This window comes from Protopterus annectens, chromosome 15.part0 (assembly GCF_019279795.1).
Source record: "Protopterus annectens isolate FY-2018-M chromosome 15.part0, PAN1.0, whole genome shotgun sequence".
In the NCBI taxonomy this organism is placed as follows: Eukaryota; Metazoa; Chordata; order Ceratodontiformes; family Protopteridae; genus Protopterus; species Protopterus annectens.
In genome coordinates, this window is record NC_056749.1 from 477,415,900 (window position 1) to 477,441,941 (window position 26,042).

A 26,042-nucleotide genomic window follows, 5' to 3' on the forward strand; every position below is an offset into this window, starting at 1 on the left:
AGCTGGTTTTGCCACTGCTGTCTTGCAGGGCCTCATAGCTGATCCTAATTCTCTATAGTTGCTTCCTCCCTTCCTTAGCTTTGGGAATCTACCCAAATGTAATGACTACAACAGTGAAACATGAAGAACATAGTACAGTTGTTTACACTCACCATAAATGTAGATGTTCAAGTGCATTCACTGTTGCAATCATGGTTACCCTCCCTCCAGCCCCCTGGCTTCTATTGGCTATACCTCTCTTCTTGTTTACTGTATTTAAGCTTTCTGGTGTATTTGCGTTTTGTTGGAGGTGTAACCTTATATATATAATTGCTTCCCATTATGGGGGCACCTGACATTTGGGGCAAGAAAAACTGATGTAATGGTGTTGGCTGCATGCTTTATACCCCTGACTACCTGACGTCATGGAAGAAGAGACAGCAACCAATGCAGGACCCAAGACTTTGATAATCAGGCCGGCTGAGGGCTACCTGCAAGCAGATAACCCAAATGTAATGACTGCAACAGTGAATACACTCTAACATCTACATTTATGTTAAGTGTACACAACTGTACTTTTCCAGGGTGCTTAGGAACATGGAGTGAGAATCTTGGGACATGGTTGGGGACCTATAGCAGGCTACAACCTGAATCACTGTCACCCAATATTAGTTGTACCTGAAGTATCTCAGATGCGTTATGCTAGACTACTAGTCTGGAGGTGTGCATATCCTTTATGAATATGGAGACACCACCATCTTTGGAGCTTTGGTCCATATTCTGGGGCTGAAAGGTGTGGAATGAGTTATAGCTTGGTAGCATAAGGGTGCTTTCTGCTGCTTTAAACCAGGTCTCCATTACAGTACAAATATTGTTCTCTATTTTGAGGAGTGCTTCGAGCAAATACATCTTGAGATTTAGACTTCTAGCACTGAGCAGCATGACTGTCAGATTGCATTTATTTATACCTGTTATGGTGATAGTTTGGTCTTTGGAACATTGGCTAAAAAAGGCACTATAGGGGTAGCAAGAACCTTAGCCAGTATTCAGAAACCCAGGGGTGATAGACGCAGGCCTTCTCTGGCAAAGCATCGGGGTCTGTCAATCATGTCATCCCAAGAAGACACATACTGGATCCCCTTAGAATGACACCAGAAACATAGCCAATTGTTGAAGTCAGTCATTTTCTGCTTGTACTGCAGTGTCATTCTGGGCGATGGCAGGATGCTGCTTAGGGCTAGGGTCATACCTGCCTGGGCCACATAATCCGAGAGCTCCTCCATGTCTCTTTTCATGTAGTCCAGGGAGGCGCATCTCAGGTCATTCACACCCACACTGACAGTGACAAGTCATACTTGTACTTGTTGTGGAGTGACTTGGAGTGACCTGAGTGCGTGTGTTATATGTCAGTTTCTGGCACCTGATAGACAGCTGACTGTTACCTTCTCCTTATTCAACCCAGTGAGTAGGACATCAGTGTGCCTCACTCTCAAGTTATCTATGATTAGTGTATTGAACAAGTTGTTTTGCCTTAGGGGCTTAGGTTGAGGGGCACACTGTGTAGGTGAGCTATGTGTCTTGTGGTTTGTACTTAGTTGTGGTGGTCGAGTGCGTTTCTGCCTTGGAGGTTTCTGCTGTTTGGGTAGATATCTGTTGAGAGCCTCCATGAAGTGGTTTGTGTTTTTATGTGAGAGCAGTGATGGTGGGTGTTCTGGAGGGCTGTGTGTTGCATGTGGTGTGGTGCAGGTGTTGACCTTCTCCTCTTGACCAGCTTTTCCGATCTTGGCTTGAGAGTGCATGACTTCCAGTTTGGATATATAAGTGCATCTCTCAGAAGTCTGAGTGTTTGGCGGTAAGAGGAGAGGGTTGTCTGTGTACATGAAGCAGTTGCTACACTGCCTCAGAATGTTCAAGTTCACCAGGTTAATAGGAGAAAGCACAGGGAACTGACCTTTAGACATGCCAGAAGGGATGGTCATTATTACTAAGTACTGGAACTGTTTCCTTATATATTCATTTTACAGGAAAAATGTCACTCAAGGTGTCTGAGTCTGTACAGAGCACTGCCAATCACTTGAAGGGAAACTAATACGTAGACCCTGAAAATTTAAGGATGAATTATTTAGGCAGATATTCTGAAGTTAGAAAGAAATCAAGCAGTATTTACTGAAAAATAAAGAATTAACTTGTCAAGTATGATGAAAAGAGTGGAGTCGCATGAATGGCTACTGCCTGGCTACTACTAATGCTGGTCTCAGCACAGCTTCACTCTGTTGGGATACAATACTCCTTTGCTTCTTCTCTCACCAGAAGCAAAATGTTAGCACCAATCCCAAGAAGAGAAGCAAGCCACAGCCTGTTTGGTGATCCACAGTCTTGTCCCAGTTGATGCAATGATCTGCAGGCTTGTAGATATTTTCTGGTAGATGCCTCGAATAGCAACCAGACCACTCACTCTCCAACCAAAAAGAGTCACGAAGCATTGCACTCTGCTTCTACTTTCACCAGGATCAGAATATAAGCACAGATTCCAAGCTGTCACCTATAAAGCAGTTATTAAGCTTTTTGGTGATCAGCAGTCTCCAGGAAATAATGTAACTGCACTCCTTCTCTCACCAGGAGAAAATAGAAGCACTAATCTGAAGATGTCTACTGAGAGGCAGAATGTGGGCTCTCCAATAACTAGTGATCTTGTAATAGATGCTTAAAGGTAAGGTAATAAAAAGGTTTATCCTAAACACTGCAGTGTGCACTAGAGGAGATAGATGTGAAAGTAGATAACTTATGTTTAACCTGTCTAAAAAGTTAAGTTTTAGTGAAGAGTCAGTATTTTTAAAACAGCAAGGTAGATTGAAAGGGGGTGGTCACTTTTGTATTCTGGTTCTATGGAATACAGAAGGATGGCCAATAAATTTAAATAGCTGAATGGGAGTGATTTCACAAATCGATAATTTGTGCTTACAACAGCCAGTAAAAGCAGAGAGGAAATTATATATATAGTCAAGTTAACATAATGGGCAGGCAACTAGAAAGACAGTGGTGTTTAAGAACACAGCAGTAACCGGGTGGGAGGGTAGGAAAATGTTCTGACTCACAAGAGACAGAGGTGTGGTCTATTTTCATGTTGTAATTTGCAGTTAAAAACAGAATACAAGTAAAAGCACAGTGTAAAGAAAACAAATCACAGTATATAAAATAGAAAAACAGTGAAGTACTACAAAATACAACAAATATAAAGCAAACTAACATTTCACTCACAGCAAACTGTAGCAGTGACTTATGCATAGTCATGTAACAGTGTAATCCATCCCAAGCCTCAGTTGTTGTAGGCAGAGGAGGCAAGAAGCCCTGTGCACAATTCAAGTGGTGCTAGATTTTAAGTGCTTGCTCATGACATTGTGAAAAATAATCCACAGTTGTGCAAGAAAGTACTGTAAAACATACAGAGAAGATATAGTTGTGCAAGAAAGTACTGTAAAACATACAGAGAAGATATGGATATTTTACTTTGAGGATGGTCACTGTAGTAATAAATCATAACATTTGAGTTCACTCACCAGCTTAGCTGCAATTGTCTGGCTTTTTTTAGGTTTTCTTACTTGCAAAGGATAATGCTGGACTGATGTAGGTGGTACAGGTTGTGATAATGTGAGGTATTGCCAGCTATGCCAGGAGAAGTCAGGCAGTGGATGTGTAACATATGCCAGCATAGTTAGCTGGAGTTTTGTAAAGTATTATATGTCATTTGTTTATCAAACCAATGTGTATAGATGCTTGTGCTGAAAATGTATTTGTAAAGCTGCTTGTGTTAAAAATGTACCAACAGTGGGTCCTTTTGTACAGAAAAGAAATACACCTGTATGTCAGACTGTATTGTAATTGTTTAAATGAACGTATTGTAAAAGAGGATACTGGAAAAGAAGAGGGTAATCTCAGTTCAGCTAACTTTAAAAATAGTCTGAAATTAAAGTATTTGGTTTAGGCCATAAAGATTGCATCTCACAGTTCTGACTGCAGCCAGAGATGAAATATATGTTAAAACTGGGACTAGGAATCCTGCTGTATTGTCCTTAGTGGTGAACTAATTGCTACCCTGGAAGGGTGGAAGTTTTTGAAATGGTTTTATAGCTTCCAGATGCTGTAACACATTTTAGCAAATCTCTGTCTGTGTGTGTATTATAACACATATGTGCTAGATTCTGATTCCGTTTCTAGTAAAGAGGGTAGTGTGGGAACCAAATGTGATGTAATTCTATAGCCAGCACTGAAATTATTTTAGATATGCATGAGAGATATGACAGTGACACTCAGCAATCTGTTTTTGAAACCTGACAAAGAAGGACCACTCGCCCACTTCATCTTGCCTTGCTTTAGTATGTGAACTGGGGAACAGTAATTCTTTAGTCAGTCAGTAAAATATAGTGAGATTAGTTAAGTATTGTTTTTCCTGTATCTGTGTGAACCTTTCAATTTGTGATATTTGTAATATTTTCTGTGCGTGAAATTCTGGTGTTTATTGTAAGTAGATCTCCTAGATTGAACTCTAAATGTGAAGTTGTTCAATCTCGCCATTCATTCTTCACTGATGGGTTCAGAGCCGATCCTTGGCTCTGACATGGCCATTTAGCAAAGCTCAAAGATTACCAGTAGTTCGAGACCAAGCCCCTTATCCCATGATGCATTGCCGGAATTACCTCAGATCTAGTTAGCCGCGGCACTGATCTCTTGGTTTCCAGCTCTGCTTGAGACTTTTTCAACAAATTAGCAAGTTTTTCTTAAAAATTGTTCATATATTTCAAATCTACTCTATTGCTTAGTGTTTCCCTTATCCAGAATAGTACTGTCTTTTTGGGCCTCATCAGTTTTAGTGGCCTTTCTTTGCTAGTGTGGGCTTCGGCCTTTAGTAGTGTAGTTTTAGTGCAATTTTGTAGTTAGGTATTTTTGACTAATATACAGTTAGTTCTTGTGTGGTTCTATATATATATATATATATATTTATATATATATATATATATATATATATATATATATATATATATATATATATATATATATATATATATACACACAGTGTGGCCTTTTAGGCATTGTTAATATTGTGTGTGTAATTTCTTAGTTGCCTTCTTGTTAAAGATGACAGAATTTGTTTCTTATTATGTTGGAAGATAAAGACAGACACCCTAAGTCTGGTTTCAAAAAATGCCCTGACTGTGGACAAAAGATGTCTATCACTGACGGACACGTTCAATGTGTTTATTGTCTGGGTGAGGTGCACCTTCACGAGTCCTGCAGTATCTGCCACTCCTTTTTCACTAGAGTGCTTGCTGAGAGGAAGAGAAAGCTCATGGATCGGGATCTTCTTAAGCATGCCTTTGTGAAAGCTTTGACTGACCCGGATGGAGCCAAGAAGTTATCAAAGTCCTCCAAATCCTCTTCAGACTCTTAAATCAAAGAAGTCTAAGAAAGTGGAACTTGCTGTGACTTTGTCTCCACAGCCTTCAGAGTTGACAGTCTTTTCCTTTCGGACCCGGGACACTGCCTTGGAAATGGTCTCCAAATATCCTTCTTCTCCATTACTCCAGTTGGCACCATTGGTGCATTCCTCCAGGTTCTCTGTTATTCTTTCGGATTTGGACATGGAATGGCTGGTACAGAAGCTCTTAAAGGCACCAGGACTAGCTAAATTGCTGTCCGCTCTGACCCAGGTGTCAGAACCGAAGACTACTACCCAGAAATTGACTGCTCCTCCTCTGAACCGTAGCGGGTTTTCGGAGCCAGAAGAGACCAACCTGATTGTTGTAGACCCCTTGGAGCCAACACCTGTCCCAGTGTCATCGGCTCCATCTACTCGGACATCCTCGGCACTGACTGGGGACTCTAGGAGCCAACATTCTCCAGTCGGGTCCTGGGAGGATACTCGCACTGACCTATTGGTGCCAACTCTTCCTCTCGGTGCCTCGGTGGGGGTGAGCTTGGCTCCTACCTCGGGCTCAGAGCTCACGGCATCAATGCGGGAGGGATCACTGTTCCTTCGAGTCTGTCAACTCCTTCTCATCAGAGCCGTGATCCGTGATGCCTTCGAAGCCATGAGGCGAGTACTGTCTCCTAAGACTTCCTCATCACCAGGTGTGGCATCTTCTTCCCCTAAAGTGCCGGTGTCTGCTTCTGCTTCCATCGGCCACCCCAAGCGTGGAGACCCAGAACCTCAGGTAGCCCCACTGGGTGCTTCCTGCTCTTCTGAGACTTCCCCAGAGGTTCCCACTGAGGAAGTTCCCAGAAAAAGTGTGTGCAAGAGGAGGCACTTGGACTCCCCACAGGAGTCATTGACATCTGACACTGACTTGGATGAGTCAGAATGGTCCCCTCGATCCTCCTCTGAGGACATCTCCTTTGTGGAGATCCTTGAGATCCTTAGGCAGAGGGGTGATTGGCAGTCCAAAAACCCTACTGAGCATGAGCCGGTTCTTCTGAAGGCTTTTGGGTCTCAACCTTCCACCTCCTGGGTGTCTCCACCCTATGATGACCTTATGCAACTGGTCTCTCATAGGGCATGGGAGTCTCTGGATTCCTTGGAACCTGTCCCTTGGAGGCCAAATAAGTTTATCTCTGCCCCAGTGGATAAAACCTTCTTGTCTAAGGGAGTCCCTGTTCATGCCATGGTGGTGGTGGCAGCCACCAAGAAGGAATTGTCTGAAACTTCTACGTCTATCCATCCTCCTAACAGAGATTTTAGGATCATGGATAGATATGGGAAATGCATGTTCAGTTCAGCGACTTTCACTCTTCGATCACTGAACTATCTGACCCATTTCACCAGACTGCAATGAGACCTCTTTAAGGAGTTGGGATATACTCTTCAGTGTGCTGTAGCTGCAGGTGTCACTGACAAGGTTTCTGCCCAGCTTGCTACCCTTAATTCCATTGTGAACACGTCCATACATCTCATATCATATGCAGCAGATGGGTCAAGTAGGGCTGCAGGAGCAGGGGTTGCTCTTCGTAGGCATACCTGGATGCGCCTCTGTTCTTTCGTGGAGCCCTTCAAGTCTTCATTTGTAAATACCCCGTTTGATGGCTCATCCTTGTTTGGGCCTAAGGTAAAGGAAACATTGACCAGGTGTGAACAGGAAGGAAAGACTCTGTCTGCCGTCAGAGTCCACTTTTCCACCCCTACTCGACTTTACCCCAAAGGCTAAAGGGGAGGAAAGATGTGGTTCCATAAAGCCCAAGGAGCCTTTCAGGACACACGTGGAGAACCTTCCTCCAGGGGCAGAGGAGGAGGTAATAATGGAAGATGCCACCCTCGTGGCAGAGGGGGTCAGCATACCAGGGTGACAGAGATCATTTCTCTGGCCAACCCTGTCAGCGCTCCTGAGAGGAGGCCTGACTGTCCTGCTATGGAGGTGGTCGGGGGTCACTTATCTTTGTACCCAGAAGCCTGGTTAGATATCACAAACAACAGATGGGTACAAAGCATCATTTCCAGGGGGTATTTTAGACCGTTCTCAGCTCCATCCATTCCCGTCAAGAGAATCCCAGATGTTCCACCCAGTTACAGGGAGCAAGCAACCATAGAGATCCACAAGTTGCTAGAAAAAAAGAGTCATCCAACCAGTCCCAGCAGACCAAACAGGATTTGGAACTTACTCAAGATTCTTTTTGGTTCCAAAGAAAACAGGGGACTGGAGACCCATTTTGGACTTCAGCAGACTGAACCAATTTGTAAAAAAAAGAGAAGTTTCAGATGGTCACACTTCAGTCCATACTCCCCTTTTTAGGGAAGGACAATTGGATGTGCTTGGTCAATCTCAAGGATGCCTACTACCACATAAAAATGGCCAGACCATCCAGAGATTATCTGCGTTTCCAGCTGGGAGCCAGTCACTACCACTTTCAAGCCCTGCCCTTTGGTCTCACTACAGCTCTCAGAGTGTTTACCAAATGTATGACAGTGGTCACGGCTCACTTGAGGCGTCTAGGATTCCAGGTGTTTCCATACCTAGATGATTGGCTCCTTACCTCCACCACCAGGCATCAACTGATTCAGGCAACAGAATCCACTCTGACACTCTGCAACCAACTTAGGCATTACGGTCAACTTCGAAAAGTCTGCCTTGTCGCCATTGCAGCATATCATCTTTATAGGGGCAGAGTTAGACACTTCAACCACCACTCTAAGTCTTCCAGTCGAAAGGGTATCAATTCTTCACCAACACATCACATCACTGGTTTCAAAGAACAGAGCTCCAGCCGCAGAGGTCTTGAAAGTACTAGGTTTGATGGCAGCAGCAATTTTAACCATTCCATTGGTGAGGATGCATATGCGGATTCTTCAATGGCTCCTGTTCACTCAATGGTCTTACCAGGAGTTGCCAATGAACCATATAATTCTAATTATAAACTTTTGCAAGAGGGATCTTCAGTGGTTGTTGACATATGTACATGTTACAATAGGACGCCCCTTTGTACTTCCCCCTCCTGTAGCCACTGTGACCACGGATGCTTCCCTGATAGGGCATTTTCAGGGAAAGACTGCCCAAGGCACATGGACGGATCAAGAGTCACATTTTCATATCAATGTCCTAGAGATGGTGGTACTTCTGGTGTTGCAGTACTTTCAGGACTCACTCTCTCTAGGGACAATTGCCATACAGACAGACAACATGTCAGTGGTCTGGTATTTGAACATCCAGGGCAGAACCAAGTCTTACCCCCTTTGCCGAGAAGCCCTCAGAGTTTGGCAGTGGGCTGTGTCATCCCAGAGCTTTCTGTTGGGAATACACATCCCGGGGAGATCCAGCGTGATAGCAGACAAGCTGAGCAGGGCAATGTTGTTGCCACATGAGTGGTCCCTCAAACAGGAGATTGCAGACAGGATTTTCCACAAATGGGGCCAGCCTTGCTGCGATCTTTTTGCCAGCCACATCAACACCAAATGCAGAATCTACTTTGCCCTGATCCCCCCTCCGGAAGAACCCCCGAGAGATGCACTCGTACACGATTGGCCCCCGGGTCTCCTCGATGCATTTCCCCCAATTCCTCTGATACCCAGATTTTTACAAAAAGTGAAGTCGCTGGGAAGGACTGTCATTCTTATAGCCTCTCATTGGCCTCGGCAGGTTTGGTTTCCATTTCTTTACCATCATCACTTGGAGGATCCATGGACCCTGGAACCAGTTCCAGACCTTCTGACACACCCGTCAGGGGGCCTCCATCCTTCCTTGCAGTTACTGAAGCTAACTGCTTGGCTGCTCCAGATATTCTTTGTGTTTCACTGTTGCAGTCATTACATTTGGGGTAATCTGCTGGCAGGTTGCCCTCAGTCAGCCTGATTAACAAACTCTTGGGTCCTGCGTCAGTTGCTGTCCCTTCTTCCATGACGTCAGGTTGTCAGGGGTATAAAATATGCAGCTGATGCCATTACACCAGTCTTTCTTGCCGCGCGGTGCCTGAAGCAGAAGCAGAAGCAGTTCGCAAGTGATGGTCAGCCGACTCTTGAAGTTTTCGTTTTCGAGTTTCAGAACCAAAGTCTTCAACTAAAAGCTAAGTACCCATTGGGGAAACTTTTTCTTGCTCCCTACCGATGTCAGTAAAAGTTAATAATTGTATTACTTGTGGGAAGTAAATACTTCATAAGGATTTTCAATTGTACTGTATTCCTTGCCTCGGCCCTGATCACGACGTACCTTTCTGTCGGTTTTGTGCTTTATTTAGTCAGTACACTATCCATCATTGGTGCATTTCTGCTTCTAAATATTTTGGTTCTTGGTTTAATTATCAAGAAATGATGTTGGTTAGACATCCGACTACCAGAATAGTGAAAAACGCAAAGAAAAAGACAGAGACAGGCCGTTGAGGTCCAAAACTGCTGACGCCGCTTCTCCTAAGCCAGTCGACAGTTCGTCAGTACTCAGTGAGGTGCTTTTGCAGCCCCTGATACCCACTACTTCTGATTCGCAGGCTTTACTGAGACCCATCAGAGTCCGGTGTGCTGCGAGATGCTTCACATGTGGAACCCGCGGATGTCTCTACCTTGGATGGGTCCAGAGCTGCTGTGCTGGCACCGGCTTCTGAGGTTGTATTCAGGCCTACAGACTTGCATATTACAAGATAAAGAAAAATAATCTGATTCCACACAGCAGTGAAAATCAATATGTCCTTTATTGTAGTAGGTAAGCGCTTTCTCGGAATAAAATCCGCTTCATCAGACCAACAAAGATAGAATAACAGTTACATTTAAACACTAAAACATCCAATCAAAAATCAGATAAAATGTGCGTCATAGCTAAAAGCCATGTGACAAAATACATCTGTAGAATATATAGATTGTTAAAAAATTGAATAAAACAGACTAAATGAACAATATGTACTTAAAACTAGTAAATACAATAGTAAAACATAATAAAAGATGGACTATTGAAATATACATGATAACATATTAAAAGGGAGATCAATGCTTTAATGGCCATGCTTTAAGGAAGGGTTTCAGGGAAACTCTGTTGTTTAAACGAGGAGGTTTATCAGCTTGAAAGCGCAAAATCCATTTCTGTTCACTAGATTCTGTTCTATTATTTATGTCACCTCCTCTCTTGGTACTATATGCAGAATCTCTAGTACCATAAAGCTAAGTTTATGTTCTTTACCCTCTTTAGCTACATATAGTGATAGTGCGCTGGTTTCTTTAACATTCCTGATATCCCTAAGATGTTCAAGTATTCTATCCTTAAACACCCTGTTCGTTTTCCCTATGTAAAATGAGAAGCAGGTAGTACAATAGCAAAAATAGACAACATTTTTAGTTCGACAATCTTCATAAAAAGCAGTATCTATCTTAAAACCCAAAGTGGGATGTGTGAAATGATTACCAATATGTATATGTGTACAGGCCATACAATTCCTTCACATATATGTACCAAGTCTATCAGATATTATAGTTGATTTAGTATTAATGGATCGATAGCAGAGCTGACTCTTAAGTGATCTATTGTTTCTAAAAGCAAAATCTGGCTGTGTGCCAATTACCCCATTCAACTCATGTACAGTAGACAGAATATCCCAGTTCTTTTTAATAATATCACATGCTACGTGCACATTACTGGCAAAGATCAATGGCATCCTTAGTTTATTCCTAGAGGTATCAGTGTAAGCATCACTTGAGAAAGTAGTGTCAATATTATCCCTGTTGTTAATACTAGTGGGGAGGGGGGAAAAGTATGGCTGGCACTTACCTGATCTATGCCGCCATCCTTCTACTATTTGAGAATCAGTAAGTTTACTACTATAGCCTCTTTCTAAAAATTCTTGTTTAAGTGTTTGTAATGCAACAATGAGACTATCATCATCATTAAAAAGTCTCATAGTTCGAAATATCTGTCCTTTCAACACATTGAATTTCGTATGATTCGGATGCATACTGCCAAAGTGTAGAACATTATTCTTTCTAACAGTTTTCTTATACAAAGTAGTAGACACAGTGGATAAATTATTTTTAGTAACTTTAACATCCAAAAACTCTACTACTTTATCAGAATATTCATAGGTAAATCTCAAAAAAGTATTCAACTGATTTAAGTATAAAAGAAACTCTTGTAGCTGCTGCACTGAGCCATGCCACAACAAAAAAATATCATCCACAAAACGCTTATACCATTTGATGTTAACCTGGTATTCATTATTCGAAAGTACATGTTTAGCTTCCAATTAGCTAGGGATAGGTTGGCGTAGCTATTAGCACAAGCTGTGCCCATAGCTACGCCAACTTTTTGTGCATAATAAACATCATTAAATATAAACACATTGTTTTCTAGGATGATTTCCAAAAGTGTGCAAATAAGTTTCACCTTAGTATCAGGGGTGTTTCTCTCACACAGTAATTCTCTGACATTTTCAATTCCCCATTCATTGGGTATAACAGTGAACAATGATTCAATATCCAAAGTTACAAATAAACATTGTCCTAAGATAATTTCATTTTGTTTAGATAGCTCATTTAAAAAACTCTTGGTATCCTTTAAAACAGTGCTACAATTAGCCAAGGCAGCATGCAAAGTCTTTTCTACGATAATAGAAAGTGGCTCAGTTACCCAACCTCGGCCTGAAACTATAGGGCGCATAGGTGGAGTTAAGGGATTCTTATGTATTTTGGGTAGACCATATATCAAAGGGACTGTTGGATGTTCTACCTTGAAATACTCAAACAGTTGCTCAGATATCATGCCTGTTATTAATAAATCAAAGATCAAAAACTGTACTTTTTCTATGACACTACTGCGTATATGCATAGGTAAAACGGCGTACATATCAACGTCACTGAGATGACTTAACATAGATTCTATATATTTGTCCTTGTCGATAACAACAATACCACCTCCTTTATCAGCTGGACGTATTTCTATACTATTTAGTTATTTTAATTCTCTAAGTTGTTTTTCACAAAGGTCAATGAACAGATCTATAGTAGAATTACTAGGTGGTATGTAAGTGCTGGGCTTTCTAAATATACAATCAGCATTATTAGAATTATTAGAATTACCAAACTTAGCTTTAAGTTTAAGAGTTCTGCAAAAAAGATGTAGGTCTTTAATTACCTCTGTTATGTCCATTCTTTGTGCCGGAACAAAGGTTAAACCTCTGTTTAACACAGATAATTGTGAGTCAGTTAAAGTTAAAGTAGATATATTGTGAACTAAGCTTGTTTGTATGTCTTTCCTGACCTTATTTCGTCCTCCTGGCTGTGTAGTCATCGTGTACATCGATCTGCCTCTTATAGGTAGAGGTTCTTTCAATAAAAAATGTCCACGGGTGGAGCCTGACAGTACAGAGGCCTGCTCTGTACAATTCAGACTCACACTGGAAGCCATGCTTGTTTTAGGTCTAACAGCTGTACCTTCCTGGCAGAACTCTTACACTTAACTATAGATCTGTTCATTGACCTTTGTGAAAAACAACTTAGAGAGAAGTCTCTAGATAAGCAAACTAATAATTTTAGTAATTTATCAGCTGCAGAGTTACAAGCTCTAGTTGAATTGAAAGAACTAAATAGTATAGAAATACGTCCAGCTGATAAAGGAGGTGGTATTGTTGTTATCGACATGGGCAAATATATAGAATCTTTGTTAAGTCATCTCAGTGACATTGATACGTATGCAGTTATACCTATGCATATACTCAGTAGTGTCATAGAAAAAGTACAGTTTTTGATCTTTGATTTATTAATAACAGGCATGATATCTGAGCAACTGTTTGAGTATTTCAAGGTAGAACATCCAACAGTCCCTTTGATATATGGTCTACCCAAATACATAAGAATCCCTTAACTCTACCTATGCGTCCTTTAGTTTCAGGCCGAGGTTGGGTAACTGAGCCACTTTCTATTTTCGTAGAAAAGACTTTGCATGCTGCCTTGGCTAATTGTAGCACTGTTTTAAAGGATACCAAGAGTTTTTTAAATGAGCTATCTAAACAAAATGAAATTATCTTAGGACAGTGTTTATTTGTAACTTTGGATATTGAATAATTGTTCACTGTTATACCCAATGAATGGGGAATTGAAAATGTCAGAGAATTACTGTGTGAGAGAAACACCCCTGATACTAAGGTGAAACTTATTTGCACACTATCATCCTAGAAAACAATGTGTTTATTTTTAATGATGTTTATTATGCACAAAAAGTTGGCATAGCTTTGGGCACAGCTTGTGCTAATAGCTACACCAACCTATCCCTAGCTAATTGGGAAGCTAAACATGTGCTTTCGAATAATGAATACCAGGTTAACATCAAATGGTATAAGCGTTTTGTGGATGATATTTTTTTGTTGTGGCATGGCTCAGAGCAGCGGCTACAAGAGTTTCTTTTATACTTAAATCAGTTGAATACTTTTTTGAGATTTACCTATGAATATTCTGATAAAGTAGTAGAGTTTTTGGATGTTAAAGTTACTAAAAATAATTTATCCACTGTGTCTACTATTTTGTATAAGAAAACTGTTAGAAAGAATAATGTTCTACACTTTGGCAGTATGCATCCGAATCATACGAAATTCAGTGTGTTGAAAGGACAGATATTTCGAACTATGAGACTTTTTAATGATGATGATAGTCTTGTTGCATTACAAACACTTAAACAAAATTTTTTAGAAAGAGGCTATAGTAGTAAACTTATTGATTCTCAAATAGCAGAAGGATGGCGGCATAGATCAGGCAAGTGCCAGCCATACTCCCCCCCCTCCCCACAAGTATTAACAACGGGGATAATATTGACAATACTTTCTCAAGTGATGCTTACACTGATACCTCTAGGAATAAACTAAGGATGCCATTGACCTTTGCCAGTAATGTGCATGTAGCATGTGATATTATTAAAAAGAACTGGGATATTCTGTCTACTGTACATGAGTTGAATGGGGTAATTGGCACACAGCCAGATTTTGCTTTTAGAAATAATAGATCACTTAAGAGTCAGCTCTATTATCGATCCTTTAATACTAAATCAACTATAATATCTGATAGACTTGGTACATATATTTGTAGGAATTGTATGGCCTGTATACATATACATATTGGTAATCATTTCACACATCCCACTTTTGGTTTTAAGATAGATACTGCTTTTTATGCAGATTGTCGAACAAAAAATGTTGTCTATTTTTGCTAATGTACTACCTGCTTCTCATTTTACATAGGGAAAATGAACAGGGTGTTTAAGGATAGAATACTTGAACATCTTTGGGATATCAGGAATGTTAAAGAAACCAGCGCACTATCACTACATGTAGCTAAAGAGGGTAAAGAACATAAATTTGGCTTTATGGTACTAGAGATTCTGCATAGTACTAAGAGAGGAGGTGACATAAATAATATTATTTTTATTTTATTTATTTATTTAAATTTGTTGACCGGGAGTGTCTGACTGGACGTAGGTCCATTTTCAGCGGAGGCCCGGGGAGAAAAGCTCCACAGTAAAATAAACAGATAGTAGTTACATTGGATTACATAGTGATCAACAATTTAACATAGCAATTACTTACAACATATTTACAGATGAAGAACATAGTACATCAGTAGACAACTAGAATCTTTATCTGTGAAGTACATAACAGACATTAACAAATGTTACAATGAGAAGTTCCTGCTGTATAATAAGTACTAGGCTTATGAACATCTAAGCTTGCTATAATCAAGGTAGTTAGTGAAGTGGAAAGAAAGGTAGTGGTTGGATGGGGTGGATGATATTAGAGGGAGTTGCAAGGGCATAGCCAGCATGTTTTAGGTGCTTTTAGTAAAGTTTTGAAGTGGGTGCATGATGGCACGGAGGTAATTGTGGGTGGGAGTGAGTTCCATAATTTGGCTATGGCGCAAGAGAATAGTGCTTCACCAGCAGAGTTATTGGCTTTAGTGATCTGCAAGTGATTTTTGTTGCTGGATCTTAGTGGTCTGGTGGTGCGATAGAGTTGGAGTAGATTCTGGAGGGATGGGGCATTTAGTGGATGGTTTACTAGTTTGTGGGTGAGTGAGAGTTGATACCACTGAAGGAGGTGAGGGAGTTCAAGCCAGCCCAGTTCAGCAAGTGAGAGACAGTGGTGACTATGGTAGGATGCCCCTGTGGCGAATTTGGCGATTTTGTTGTAGCAGGTCTCTAGCTTGTTTAGATCACATTGCCTTAGGTTGGTATATATTGGAGAGGCATAAAGTAGAGTGGAGATAAGGTGGGAATTTGCTATTGAAATCTTTGCTGCTTTGGTGAGAAATTGCTTATTTCTGTATAACGCTGTTAGTTTTTTGTGGACTTTTTTTATGGTCATGGATATGTGAATGTCAAATTTTAGTTTATTGTCTATTTCCACTCCTAGCAATTTGGTGTGTTCAGTTGGGTATATAGTGGTGTTGTCTTTTGCTGTGATGTTAAAGTGAGAGTTGTTTTGAGTATGTTTGGTGGGTTGGAAGATGAGTAGTTTAGTTTTGTTTGGGTTGAGTATTAATTGGGCATCAGATAACCATGTTTCAACAGAGGAAAGTGCTTCCTGTGTGACTTTCTGCAGTTTGGGTAGGGACTGGGCTGAGCAGGTGATGGTCGAGTCATCTATGTGTTGTATGAGTGTGCCATGTTTGGTGGCAGAGGCTAGATTATTTTTGTAAACAGAGAAGAGTAGAGGTCCAAGGATGGACCCTTGGGGAACCCCTATGGAGACAGGTAGTTGGGGAGATATGTCATTCTGCCATACAACAGATTGTTGGCGGTCAGACAGATAACTCTGAAACCAGTTAGCGGCTGATTGTGAGAAGGATAGGTTATTGAGTACAGAGATGAGCTGTTTATGTGGGACCATGTCAAATGCTTTAGATAGGTCTAGGAAAGTAGCAGAGGAGAGATAGCCATTGTTTTTATGCTGAAGGATAGTATTAGTAAAGGAGAGTAAGGCTGTGGTGGTGCTATGGTTTGGTCGGAAACCATGCTGAGTACTGGAAAGGAGGTTGTTAGTAAGGAGGTAGTCTAAGACCTGAGAGTGTATGCATCTCTCTAGTATTTTGGAGAGTGGAGATAATAATAATAATAAATAATAGAACAGAATCTAGTGAACAGAAATGGATTTTGTGCTTTCAAGCTGATATACCTCCTGGTTTAAACAACAGAGTTTCCCTGAAACCCTTCCTTAAAGCACGGCCATTACAGCATTGATCTCTATTTTAATATTTTATCGTGTATATTTCAATAGTCCATCTTTTATTATTTTTTACTATTGTATTTACCAGTTTTAAGTACATATTGTTCATTTAGTCTGTTTTATTCAATTTTTTAACAATCTATATATTCTACAGATGTATTTTATCACATGGCTTTTAGCTATGATGCACATTTTATCTGATTTTTGATTGGATGTTTTAGTGTTTAAAAATGTAACTGCTATTCTATCTTTGTTGGTCTGATGAAGTGGATTTTATTCCGAGAAAGCGCTTACCTACTTCAATAAAGGACATATTGATTTTCACTGCTGTGTGGAACCAGATTATTTTTCTTTATCTTGTATTCTCTGGTTTTGCCATCTGATTCCTTATTTGGTTCAAGGACTGTTTTCGTTTAGACTTGCATATTAAACTGACTCCAACTTCAATACTAAGACCTAAATCTCAGTCTGTGTCTAAAAAAAACAACGCCCAGGCCACATGTTCAGGCCCCGATGCCTAAAAAACAAATGATCAAAATGGCTGAAGATTTAATTACTCTAATCAGGGGTAGACACCCCCCCCCCCCTCGCTTCTAAGAGGCCTAGGGTTGAACTTGACTATGAATCTTCTGAACAAGACTTTGCTTCTTCTGACTCTTCCAATGATCTGGATTTGCCCATACCTACTTATGAGGACTCTGATGCAGAGGATTCCATTTCCTGTGCTTCTGCACCTGAGGATTTCTCTTTTGGGGAAACTTTACATACCTTAAGGGAGCATTTCCACAGGGAAAAGTTGGGATTTTTCTGATTCCAAAAAGGGGCTTAGGGATTTACTTCTTCTTCCTCAGCATAGGCCTTTGGCTATACCTCCTGTACTAGACATTGTTGATGATGTGTTTTCGAAATCCAGTATGACCCTTGATTCCTTGTCTCCAGCCCCTAGTAAACCAGACAGGTACTACAGGGTTCCTGAGTCCTACAAATTCATTTTCAAAACTCCTGTTGCGGACCCTGAAACCATTTCTCAGGGGCCCAAAGGCATTAAGGCTTCTACTGCTAAAAATCCTACCCCTTCTGACAGAGACTCCAGGGCTCTGGATAGATGGGGTAAAAAAGGTTTATACTCCTGCAACCTTAGCAATCAGGGTTTTAAACTGTCAATTCCATATGCTAAAATATCAACAGCATATCATGGGGCTGCTTAAACAGAAAATGATGTTGATTTCTGACTGTGTGGAAAATAAAGATTTACATGATTTATTGCATTCAGCTGAACAAGTTGGAAAACATACTTTGCAATGTGGTTTTGATTCTTTAGAGGCCTCTTGCAGGGCTGCTGTTACTGGGTCTGTGCTTAGAAGGCATGCTTGGCTTAAGGAGCAATCTCTGCCTGATCATGTTAAAGCAAAACTGTTGGATGCTCCTTTGCAGCAGGACTGACTGTTTGGCAATAAGGCTGAAGAAGTTCTAAAAAGATGGAAGATAAAGCTAAATCTATGCAAACTGTGAAATATTTCTTACAAGTACAACCTCCTAGATTTAGTAGGCACTGGCCTACTAAGAACTTGTCCTTTCCAGCTCCTTCAAGAGCCACTCCAGCCAAACCCAGACATTCCAAAAGCACCAGGTTTCAGTCGCAAGGGACTTTCAGAACTAAGCAATGGGGTGCTTCCACTTCCAAATCTGGAAATAACAAGGCACCACTCTATGGTAAACAGTCTCAATGACTTCCCTTTAAAATTGCCAAGCACTTACCTCTTAGCCGCGAGTAACTGCGGTGCTGGTGCTGCGGTAGAGTTGTCGCCTCACAGTTAGATGTTGCACATTCAGTTCTCAGTTAGAGCGTCTTCTGTGTGTCGACATGCATGAATGGGTGTTCCTTCGTTGAAGGTTGTGCATTAGGCCCGGTAAGCCAGGATGTAAAAATCTACTGCCAATCATTAGCAGACAGAAGTTCTGCTGTGGTGACCCCTAACCGGGAAAAGCTGAAAGAAGACTTACCTCTTAGCTGCCCCTTTAGGAGGAAAACTGGCTCTTCATGCAAGAAACTGGCAACTTATAACCCAGGACAAATGGGTTTTAAATATAGTGTCCCAGGAATACAGATCTCATTTCCATACTCTGCCAACTCCATACGGGTGGCCAGACCTGCCCCCAAATCAGTGGGCAGAGGCTCAGAAACAAGTACTTTCCCTCCTAAGCATGGGGGCTATTCAACTAGTACCATGTACAATGTTACAACTGCCTCATGTACACAGACAACCCTCTCCTCCTCCCAACAAATTCCAACACATGTGAGAGATGCATCCATATAGCCAAACTGGAGGCTAAGCTCTCTCAACTCAGTACTGGTGTAACCAGTCAGGAGGAGAAGGAAACCACACTCACTACAATTCCAGTCTCACATAGACGTACCACGACAGCAAACCAAACACATAAACACACAAAAACATACTCGGAGGCTCCAAATAAAAATCTGCCTAAGCAGCAGAGACCTCCAAAGCAGACACCCAAGCAACCGCTGCCCCAAAACAAAACACGTGCAACACATAGCTCACAAAGCCAGTGTGCCGAACAGTCACAGCCCTTAAGGCTAAACAACACACCTGATACACTTGTAATAGGTGACTCTATCGTCAGGCACACTGACGTCCCGCTCACCAGGCTGAACAAGGAGAAGGTCACTGTGAGCTGCCTGTCTGGCGCTAGGATCCGCCACATAACACAAACACTCAGGTCACTCCAAGGCAAGTACAAATATGACTCAGTCATTGTCCATGCTGGTGTGAATGACCTGAGATGTACCTCCCTGGACTACATGAAAAGAGACATAGAGGAGCTCTCTGAGCATGTGGCCCAGGCCGGTATGACCCTGACCTTAAGTAGCATCTTACCCTCACCAAGAATGATGCCACAATATGAAGACAAGATGATCAATTTCAACAATTGGCTTAAGTATTGGTGTCATTCAAAGGGGATCCAATGCCTGTCAGCCTGGGATGACATGCTGAACAAGCCATGATGCTTCGCTAGGGACAGCTTGCACCTGTCACCCCTGGGCTTTTGGATATTGGCAAAGGCTCTTGCTATCCCCATAGTGCCTTTTTTAGGCAAGGCTCAAAAGACAAACCCACCTCCATAGGTATCACAAGGGATAAGAAACTAAGAGTAATGCTACTCAACGCCAGAAGTCTAAACCTCAAGATGCACTCACTCGAAACTCTCCTTAGCATGGAGAACATCGATATCTGTGCAGTAACAGAAACCTGGTTCAAGACTCCCGAGAGCACCTCAGCACTACCAGGTTATACCTCATACCATGCTTTTCGGCCCCAAAACTTGGACCGAACCACAAAAGGAGGGGGAGTATCAATATTCCTCAAAGATACCCACACCTTCAGGTTGGTGGCACAGCACGAAGCATCAGAGATTATCCATGTGCAACTAACAGTGGGTAAAACTGCCGTCCAGTTTATAGCCTGCTACAGACCACTCTCCCAAACCCAGGAACCCCACTCGGCCTTCCTGAGAACACTGGAAAATATGAAGGTCTCTCCAAACACCATTATATTGGGCGACTTCAACTACCCAAACATAGACTGGGAGCATTACTCTAGCTCCAACACCCTAGCCCAAAGGTTAAATGCTATGGAACAACTTGTTACCACTCCCACAAGAGGGGAAAACATACTGGACCTGATCATCACCAACATGAGGACTCTATGCTCCAGACCAGAAGTGTATCCCTCACTGGTAAGATCAGACCATTAACTAATCTCACTGGATATTCACATCCCGACCCCACCTCCTGCCCAGAAAACCACAGTGAAAAACTTCTCTAAAGCAAATTTCACACGCCTCAAAACCGAGGTGGAATCCTTCAAAGCCCCCGGGCCTGTGGAAAATACGGCCCAGACCACAGAATCCTTTATAAATGCATTCTATGAACACCTTCAGGAATGCATGGATCATGCAATCCCAAATAAAACCAAGACCCAATCCTCCAAAGGCAGACGTCCTGTCTGGTGGACCCCAGCCATAAACAAACTATACAATAGAAGGAGGAAGCTACTAAGTGATAGAGCAAAATCCCAAAAAGGGAAGGCATCTCTGATCAGTATTAGCAAAAACTACGGGCACTCATAAAATCATCTAAGGCCAGCTTCGAGAGAAAAATTGCACAGGACACTAAGGATAATCACAAGGCTTTCTTTAGTTATGTTAGGAACCTGGGTGGGAATTCCCAGATATGCTCAGAATTAGTCCAAAATGACAAAACATACACCGAACCCACAGACATTGCCAACATCCTAGCTGACAGGTTCAGCGCAAACTTCTCTCCCCCCTCCCCACCAAAAGGGCAAATATCTATCCCAGCAGAGTGCTGCCCCTGACATCTCAGATGCTCAGGTAAGAGCCGCCCTCTCCAAAGCAAAAAACACAGCATCAATGGGACCAGACAGTGTCCCGGGCTGCTTCCTACATGAACTCCAAGAAGAGCTAAACCCAAACATAAAACTACTGTTCAATCTCAGCCTTACTACAGGATATGTACCCAAAGAGTGGCGTACAGCAACAGTGGTCCCTCAAAGGTTGTGCCTCAATGGATCCTGGAAACTATCGCGCCATAAGCCTGACTAGCTTGGTCTGCAAAGCTATGGAAAGGATCATCATGGACCTCATAAATAAAGATATTGGGGACCTACAGACACTGGATCCTACCCAGTTCGGCTTTGTTAAGGGCAGATCCTGCCTCTTAAACCTGGTTGATTTCTTTGAAACAGTCACCAAGGCCATTGATGAGGGGAAGGTGGTCCACACAGCCTACCTGGACCTCGCAAAAGCCTTCGATACAATACCCCACTCGGGCATTATAGATAAGCTCACCAGCTTAAATATAAACCCTATGTCAGTAGATGGGTTGCAAACTGGCTCAAGGACAGAACCCACATGGTTAGAATTGCTGGAGCCATGTCAGACTCCAAACCAGTTACAAGTGGCGTCCCACAAGGCTCAGTCCTGGGACCTCTCTTGTTTGGTATATATTTCTCGGAGGTACAGGCCAACACGGAAGGACTGTGGCTGACCAAGTTCGCAGATGACTGCAAACTGGGCGCCATAATTGACTCTCCATCCGACACAAGCATCCTCCAAAAGGGCCTCATAGAAACAGACAACTGGTGCCAGAGCCATGGCCTGAAGCTAAACGCAAAAAAGTGTATAGTCATCCCCTTTGAAAAAACCAGTGTCCACAATTTACCACATAGGTGGTAATCCATTAAGTACAGAAGAAGTGATTAGGGACCTGGGGGCCCAAGTTGATAGCAGTCTCTCATTTGACAACCATGTGGCCAAAGTAGTTAGAAAAACATTTTATATAGCCCACCTAATCATGAAGGGATTCACATCTAGATCAGGGGAGGTCATTGTGCCTCTTTACCCATCCCTCATCAGGCCCATAATTGAGTACAATGCCCCTTTTGGGATGTACCTTACCAGACACCTGCAGCAACTGGAAAGACCCCAAAAGTACCTCACCAAGAGGATCAAAGGACTCAAACAGATGCCATATGCTGCCCGGTTAAAGAAACTCCAGCTCTACTCAGTGGCATACCGCCTGTTCAGGGGCGATCTGTGCCTGACGTATAAAGCCATGTCCAACCCGGAATTAATGGACATGCTGCACCTCAGAAAATCCAAATCCCATCGAGCTACGACTTGAGAGACTTGAACCTCAGCACTGAAATAAATAGGACATGCTGGAGGGACAGATTCATAACCCAGAGGCTCCCTTCACTCTGGAATAAAATCCCAGTCCAGGTTAGGCAGAGTCCCTCATTGACTCTCTTCAAGAGGAATCTTGATGAGTGGATGGGAGATCGTAGGTTTACCCCGGGTATCACTTCTGTGTCACTGTTAGACAGAGGCACAGTATACTAAACTCGAAAAAGGGCATAGCAAAATTAATTAAAATGGGTGGCGAAAGCCAAAGACATTCTGGCTAGGCTTGTAAATGCCCTAAGGCAGATAGCCTAGTATGAACCTATGAACCAAAAGAGAAAAAGGAACAAGGCTTCTATTCCAGAATTTTCCTGGTACCCAGAAAAGACAAATCATGGCGTCCAATTTTGGACCTGTCTACTCTAAACATCTTTCTGGACATTCCAAAATTCAAGATGCTGACTCTTCACCAGTTACTTCCTATGCTAGGCAAGGGTGCCTGGTTGGCAGCTCTAGACTTAAAAGAGATTTACCTGCATATCCCAATCAGGAAATCTTTCAGAAGATACCTACGCTTCAAAGCAGGCTACTTGCATTATCATTTCTCTGCACTGCCCTTTGGCTTATCTATTGTGCCCAGGGTATTCACAAAGTGTCTGGCTCCAGTAATTGCATTTTGCAGGCAAAGAAATATTCAGATATATCCATACCTGGACGATTGTCTAATTCAGGCAGAAAACCAGGCCATTCTTCTAAAACATCTGGCATTTGTAAAAAGGGTCCTAACTTGTCTAGGGTACACCATAAATGAGAAGAAATCACAACTGGCACCCTCTCAAAAAATTACATTCCTGGATGCAAGCTTGAATACAACTGCCCAGATGGCTTTCCTTACGCCAGAAAAGCAAATTCATTTGGTGACTTCAAAAAGGTGGCCACAAAAACCCTGCTATCTGCAAGGGAAATAATGCAAGCCTTGGGGTTCATGGCCTCCTGCATTCTTCTAATTCAATAGGCAAGACTGCTTATGAGGAAACTTCAGTCGTACTTAAAAAGTTTATGGAGTCAACATTGTCACAGCCTGGAAACAGTGATTCCTATCATACCTTGCCTGCACCTAGAGTTCCTATGGTGGGCAGAGGCCTGCCACCAAAACAAGGGACTGCCATTCACACCACCCCCTGCTGCCCAAACCCTAACTACAGACACATCAGACTATGCATGGGGGGCTCATCTGGAAGGGAAGTGCATTCAAGGCAAATGGAGCCCAAATCAAATGCACCTTCATATCAATCAAAAAAAATGCTAGCTGTACAGAATGCACTGACAGCCTTCAAGGACTTCCTTCATCCAGGACAACTAATGATAAAGACGGACAACACCACGGTTATGTGGTACATAAACAAGCAGGGGGGTTACACATTCCTACCCCCTCTGCAGACTAGCAATAGCATTGTGGAACACAGCCTTTAGCTACCAAGTACAACTACAAGCTCAATTCCTGCCAGGAAAGCAGAATATTCTAGCAGACATCTCATGGACCCACATGAATGGAGACTGAAACCATGGATATTCAACATGTTGACACGCAAATGGGGGAGCCCAGACATAGATCTTTTTGGCTCACCCCAGAACTACCAGTTGGACAAATTTTGCACAAGAACTCATCACAAAAAAGCCTGGAAAGTGGATGCTCTGTCCTTCAGCTGGAAAAACCTATCAGTCTATGCCTTTTCCCCTCTGCCTCTGCTCTCCAAAGTTCTACTAAAAGTCAAACAGGACAAACCAAAAATTATTTTGATTGCTCCAGACTGTTCTCGCCAACACTGGTACGCACTCCTGCGCAGTGTGTCACACATTTTTCCGTGGCACCTGCCTCAGACACCTTCATTACTGTCTCAGCAGGAAAACAAAATGCTGCACCCTCAGCTCCAAACATTGAATCTTGCAGCTTGGCTTATCACTTAAATTCCCCCTTAGCATCCCTCAGCAAACCTGTGGTGGATGTCATTTTGGAGGCGAGAAGACCTAGTACAAGGAAATCTTATGCTGACAAGTGGAAAAGATTCTGTGCCTGGAATCAATCTCAAGGAATGAGTGCAGCAGGAAAACAAAATGCTGCACCCTCAGCTCCAAACATTGAATCTTGCAGCTTGGCTTATCACCTAAATTCCCCCTTAGCATCCCTCAGCAAACCCATGGTGGATGTCAATTTGGAGTTTACCTCAGATTTTGCAATACTTAACTGAGATGCTTCACAAGGGCGTGTCTTTTTCTTCCATAAAAATCCATGCCTCAGCCATTTCTGCTCATTACAACACAGAACCTCCCCTCTTTTCTCATCCTCTGCTAAAGCAATATCTCAGAGGGGCCAAAAAGTTGAGACCACCCAGGAGAGCTCCAACCCCTGCCTGGGACCTTCATTTTGTATTGGAGAAACTCACTCTGCCTCCTTTCGAGTCAGCTGCTACTGCAGACTTAAAATTTCTTTCCTGGAAAACAGCCTTCCTTTTAGCAATCACTTCAGCTAGAAGGATATTTGAATTATAGGCCCTTATGGCAGTGGAGCCTTTCATCATCTTTCATGCGGACAGGGTTTCACTCAGGACCAATCTATCATTTGTGCCCAAGGTATCCAGTATGGCTCTTAATCAATCCATTAATTTCCCAACTTTCTTTCCAAATCCACAGAACAAGGGGGAGTGGATTCTGCAGTCATTGGATGTACACAGACAACTTCGATTCTACTTGGACAGGACTAAATCTTGAAGGAAATCTGAACTACTGCTGGTAGCATTTGCTGCAGGGGCAGAAGGGAAGGCTATTTCAAAGCAAACCATTTCTAAATGGATAAGCCATTGTATTAATTTCTGCTATAAGCACCATGTAAAACCTATTCCCCAGGGAATCTGATCTCATTCCACCGGGGCTGCATCTACTTCTACAGCCTTTCTCAAAGGTGTTCCTACCAGGGATATTCTAGAAGCTGCTACCTGGAGTTCAGTTCATTCTTTCACCAACCATTATCACTTACCAATTTTCTCTAAATCCAGAGCTGGCTTTGCCATTGCTGTTTTGCATTGCCTTATAGCTGGTCCTAATGCTTTATAAATCCATCCTCCCAACCATAGCTTTGGGAATCTACCCAAATGTAATGACTGCAGCAGTGAAACACTAAGAACATAGTGCAGTTGTGTACACTTACCATAAATGTAGATGTTAAGTGTATTCACTGTTGCAGTCCTGGTTACCCTCCCTCCAGCCCTCTAAAAGGTCTCTCACTATACCTCTACTTTCTTTTACTATGCTTAAAAGCCTTTTTGGTGTATTTGCTTTTGTTTGGAGGTATATTTTTGTGTTTTTTATTACTTATATATATTTTGCTCCCCATTTGGGGGGGCACCTGACATCTGGGGCAAGAAAAACTGATGTAATGGCATCGGCTGCATGTTTTATACCCCTGCCGACCTGACGTCATGGAAGAAGGGACAACAACTGACGCAGGACCCAAGACATTGTTAATCAGGCCGACTGAGGGCAACCTGCCAGCAGATTACCCCAAATGTAATGACTGCAACAGTGAATACACTCGAACATCTACATTTATGGTAAGTGTACACAACTGTACTTTCCCCGTATAGTCAGGCTTCATAATCTTTCAGATGACACAAGTCAAA

At 42.3% G+C, this 26,042-nt stretch overlaps 1 protein-coding gene across 3 annotated transcripts in view; it reads left to right on the plus strand.

Moving 5' to 3' along the window:
• COL4A6 (collagen type IV alpha 6 chain) overlaps nucleotides 1–26,042 on the plus strand; it is a 4,024,271-nt gene that overhangs the window by 2,561,995 nt on the left and 1,436,234 nt on the right. The gene's annotated exons all lie outside the window — the stretch shown is intronic.